Genomic DNA, 6,000 nt, shown 5'->3' with positions numbered 1-6,000 from the left:
CAACACAAGAGAGACAACATGTTAACATATGTAAATACTGTCTCCATACAACACAACAGAGACACCATGTTAACATATGTAAATACTGTCTCCATACAACACAAGAGAGACATGTTAACATATGTAAATACTGTCTCCATACAACACAAGAGAGACAACATGTTAACATATGTAAATACTGTCTCCGTACAACACAAGAGAGACAACATGTTAACATATGTAAATACTGTCTTCATACAACACAAGAGAGACAACATGTTAACATATGTAAATACTGTCTCCGTACAACACAAGAGAGACACCATGTTAACATATGTAAATACTGTCTTCATACAACACAAGAGAGACACCATGTTAACATATGTAAATACTGTCTTCATACAACACACAATAGAGACACCATGTTAACATATGTAAATACTGTCTCCATACAACACAAGAGAGACACCATGTTAACATATGTAAATACTGTCTTCATACAACACAAGAGAGACACCATGTTAACATATGTAAATACTGTCTTCATACAACACACAATAGAGACACCATGTTAACATATGTAAATACTGTCTCCATACAACACAAGAGAGACACCATGTTAACATATGTAAATACTGTCTTCATACAACACAAGAGAGACAACATGTTAACATATGTAAATACTGTCCACACACAACACAACAGAGACACCATGTTAACATATGTAAATACTGTCTCCATACAACACAAGAGAGACACCATGTTAACATATGTAAATACTGTCTCCATACAACACAAGAGAGACAACATGTTAACATATGTAAATACTGTCTCCGTACAACACAAGAGAGACACCATGTTAACATATGTAAATACTGTCTCCATACAACACAAGAGAGACACCATGTTAACATATGTAAATACTGTCTCCATACAACACAAGAGAGACACCATGTTAACATATGTAAATACTGTCTCCATACAACACAAAAGAGACAACATGTTAACATATGTAAATACTGTCTACATACAACACAAGAGAGACACCGTGTTAACATATGTAAATACTGTCTACATACAACACAAGAAACACCATGTTATTTTGACCCAAACACCAACAACAATATCCACCTATAACAGACAATACTGGTTTTGTCCCCAAACACCAACAACAATATCCACCTATAACATACACAATACTGGTTTTGTCCCCAAACACCAACAACAATATCCACCTATAACAGACAATACTGGTTTTGTCCCCAAACACCAACAACAATATCCACCTATAACATACACAATACTGGTTTTGTCCTCAAACACCAACAACAATATCCACCTATAACATACACAATACTGGTTTTGTCCCCAAACACCAACAACATCCACCTATAACATACACAATACTGGTTTTGTCCCCAAACACCAACATCAATATCCACCTATAACATACACAATACTGGTTTTGTCCCCAAACACCAACAACAATATCCACCTATAACATACACAATACTGGTTTTGTCCCCAAACACCAACAACATTATCCACCTATAACAGACAATACTGGTTTTGTCCCCAAACACCAACAACATTATCCACCTATAACATACAATACTGGTTTTGTCCCCAAACACCAACAACAATATCCACCTATAACATACAATACTGGTTTTGTCCCCAAACACCAACAACAATATCCACCTATAACAGACAATACTGGTTTTGTCCTCAAACACCAACAACAATATCCACCTATAACATACACAATACTGGTTTTGTCCCCAAACACCAACAACAATATCCACCTATAACAGACAATACTGGTTTTGTCCCCAAACACCAACAACAATATCCACCTATAACAGACACAATACTGGTTTTGTCCCAAACACCAACAACATTATCCACCTATAACTGACACAATACTGGTTTTGTCCCAAACACCAACAACATTATCCACCTATAACTGACACAATACTGGTTTTGTCCCAAACACCAACAACAATATCCACCTATAACTGACACAATACTGGATTTGTCCCAAACACCAACAACATTATCCACCTATAACATACACAATACTGGTTTTGTCCCCAAACACCAACAACATTATCCACCTATAACAGACACAATACTGGTTTTGTCCCCAAACACCAACAACAATATCCACCTATAACAGACAATACTGGTTTTGTCCCCAAACACCAACAACAATATCCACCTATAACAGACAATACTGGTTTTGTCCCCAAACACCAACATTATCCACCTATAACAGACAATACTGGTTTTGTCCCAAACACCAACAACAATATCCACCTATAACATACACAATACTGGTTTTGTCCCCAAACACCAACAACAATATCCACCTATAACAGACAATACTGGTTTTGTCCTCAAACACCAACAACAATATCCACCTATAACATACACAATACTGGTTTTGTCCCCAAACACCAACAACATTATCCACCTATAACATACACAATACTGGTTTTGTCCCCAAACACCAACAACAATATCCACCTATAACATACACAATACTGGTTTTGTCCCCAAACACCAACAACAATATCCACCTATAACATACACAATACTGGTTTTGTCCCCAAACACCAACAATATCCACCTATAACAGACACAATACTGGTTTTGTCCCCAAACACCAACAACAATATCCACCTATAACAGACAATACTGGTTTTGTCCCCAAACACCAACAACAATATCCACCTGTAACAGACACAATACTGGTTTTGTCCTCAAACACCACCAACAATATCCACCTATAACATACACAATACTGGTTTTGTCCCCAAACACCAACAACAATATCCACCTATAACAGACAATACTGGTTTTGTCCCCAAACACCAACAACAATATCCACCTATAACATACACAATACTGGTTTTGTCCCCAAACACCAACAACATTATCCACCTATAACACACAATACTGGTTTTGTCCCCAAACACCAACAACAATATCCACCTATAACATACACAATACTGGTTTTGTCCCAAACACCAACAACAATATCCACCTATAACATACACAATACTGGTTTTGTCCCAAACACCAACAACAATATCCACCTATAACAGACAATACTGGTTTTGTCCCCAAACACCAACAACAATATCCACCTATAACATACACAATACTGGTTTTGTCCCCAAACACCAACAACAATATCCACCTATAACATACACAATACTGGTTTTGTCCCCAAACACCAACAACAATATCCACCTATAACAGACAATACTGGTTTTGTCCCCAAACACCAACAACAATATCCACCTATAACAGACAATACTGGTTTTGTCCCCAAACACCAACAACAATATCCACCTATAACATACACAATACTGGTTTTGTCCCCAAACACCAACAACATTATCCACCTATAACAGACAATACTGGTTTTGTCCTCAAACACCAACAACAATATCCACCTATAACATACACAATACTGGTTTTGTCCCCAAACACCAACAACAATATCCACCTATAACAGACAATACTGGTTTTGTCCCCAAACACCAACAACAATATCCACCTATAACAGACACAATACTGGTTTTGTCCCCAAACACCAACAACAATATCCACCTATAACAGACAATACTGGTTTTGTCCCCAAACACCAACAACAATATCCACCTATAACAGACACAATACTGGTTTTGTCCCCAAACACCAACAACAATATCCACCTATAACAGACAATACTGGTTTTGTCCCCAAACACCAACAATATCCACCTATAACAGACAATACTGGTTTTGTCCCCAAACACCAACAACAATATCCACCTATAACAGACAATACTGGTTTTGTCCTCAAACACCAACAATATCCACCTATAACAGACAATACTGGTTTTGTCCCCAAACACCAACAACAATATCCACCTATAACAGACACAATACTGGTTTTGTCCCCAAACACCAACAATATCCACCTATAACAGACAATACTGGTTTTGTCCCCAAACACCAACAATATCCACCTATAACAGACACAATACTGGTTTTGTCCCCAAACACCAACAACATTATCCACCTATAACATACACAATACTGGTTTTGTCCCCAAACACCAACAACAATATCCACCTATAACATACAATACTGGTTTTGTCCCCAAACACCAACAACAATATCCACCTATAACAGACAATACTGGTTTTGTCCCCAAACACCAACAACAATATCCACCTATAACAGACAATACTGGTTTTGTCCCCAAACACCAACAACAATATCCACCTATAACAGACAATACTGGTTTTGTCCCCAAACACCAACATTATCCACCTATAACATACACAATACTGGTTTTGTCCCCAAACACCAACAACAATATCCACCTATAACATACACAATACTGGTTTTGTCCCCAAACACCAACAACAATATCCACCTATAACAGACAATACTGGTTTTGTCCCCAAACACCAACAACATTATCCACCTATAACATACACAATACTGGTTTTGTCCCCAAACACCAACAACAATATCCACCTATAACAGACAATACTGGTTTTGTCCCCAAACACCAACAACAATATCCACCTATAACAGACAATACTGGTTTTGTCCCCAAACACCAACAACAATATCCACCTATAACAGACAATACTGGTTTTGTCCCAAACACCAACAACAATATCCACCTATAACAGACAATACTGGTTTTGTCCCCAAACACCAACATCAATATCCACCTATAACATACACAATACTGGTTTTGTCCCCAAACACCAACAACAATATCCACCTATAACAGACAATACTGGTTTTGTCCACAAACACCAACAATATCCACCTATAACATACACAATACTGGTTTTGTCCCAAACACCAACAACATTATCCACCTATAACAGACACAATACTGAATACTGGTTTTGCCCCAAAACACCAATAATTACATCCATTTACATACACAGTTTTGCCCCCAAACACAAACAACATTATCCACCTATAACATGCACAATACTGGTTTTGCCCCCAAACACAAACAGTATCCATCTACATCCATTATACTGGGTTTGTCCCCAAACACTAACAGTATCTATCTACATCCATTATACTTGGTTTGTCCCCAAACACTAACAGTATCTATCTACATACACAATACTTGGTTTGTCCCCAAACACCAACAATAATATCCACCTATAACATACACAATACTTGGTTTGTCCCCAAACACCAACAATAATATCCATCTGCTAAAGACAATGACACTGGTTTTGCCCCCGGAAAACACCAACCAGAATATCCACCAACAACAGACACAATACTAGATCCACCCTTACAAGGCCAGGCATATCATGTCCAGGAGTGGTCAACGTCGTCAAGCAACAAAAAACACACTAGAAACACGTGCTCAAAAAATCCAAAGAACTTTACTGTGTGGCTTGAAAACAAAACCAGATGACCGTTGTTACTGTTTTTCTGCCCACCCTCATTCACATATTATCAGAGTTATCTGTTCTTTGACATGGGAGTTACCTTTTCTGTTGTACTTTTGATATCACAACACGACAAGGCATGTTCAGACCGAAGGTCTACAGAGCAGTAGTTCTCCCCACACTACTGTACGCCTGCGAAACTTGGACAGTGTACCAACGACATGCCAAGAAGCTGAACCACTTCCACACAACATGCCTCAGGAAGCTACTGAACATCAAGTGGCAAGACAAGACCCCAGACACAGAGGTGCTCGCAAAAGCCACCCTTCCCAACATCTTCACCATCCTGATGCAGTCCCAGCTTCGCTGGGCTGGACACGTGCCCCGCATGCCAGACCATCGGCTGCCCAAAAGGCTTTTCTATGGCGAGCTGCAACAAGGGAAGAGATCACACGGAGGTCAGAAGAAGCGCTTCAGAGATACTCTGAAAGTCTCTCTGAAAGCGTTTGATATCAACCCTGACTCCTGGGAGGAATCTGCAGTGGACCGTGACAAATGGCGCGCTGCTGTGCACAAAGGCGCCAGGTTGT

General features: G+C 38.9%; 1 protein-coding gene across 1 annotated transcript in view; it reads right to left on the bottom strand.

Moving 5' to 3' along the window:
- LOC143289401 (uncharacterized) overlaps positions 1-6,000 on the bottom strand; it is a 57,538-nt gene that overhangs the window by 17,765 nt on the left and 33,773 nt on the right. The gene's annotated exons all lie outside the window — the stretch shown is intronic.

This window comes from Babylonia areolata, chromosome 14 (assembly GCF_041734735.1).
Source record: "Babylonia areolata isolate BAREFJ2019XMU chromosome 14, ASM4173473v1, whole genome shotgun sequence".
In the NCBI taxonomy this organism is placed as follows: domain Eukaryota; kingdom Metazoa; phylum Mollusca; class Gastropoda; order Neogastropoda; family Buccinidae; genus Babylonia; species Babylonia areolata.
This window is presented reverse-complemented; position numbering and strand designations above follow the sequence as displayed.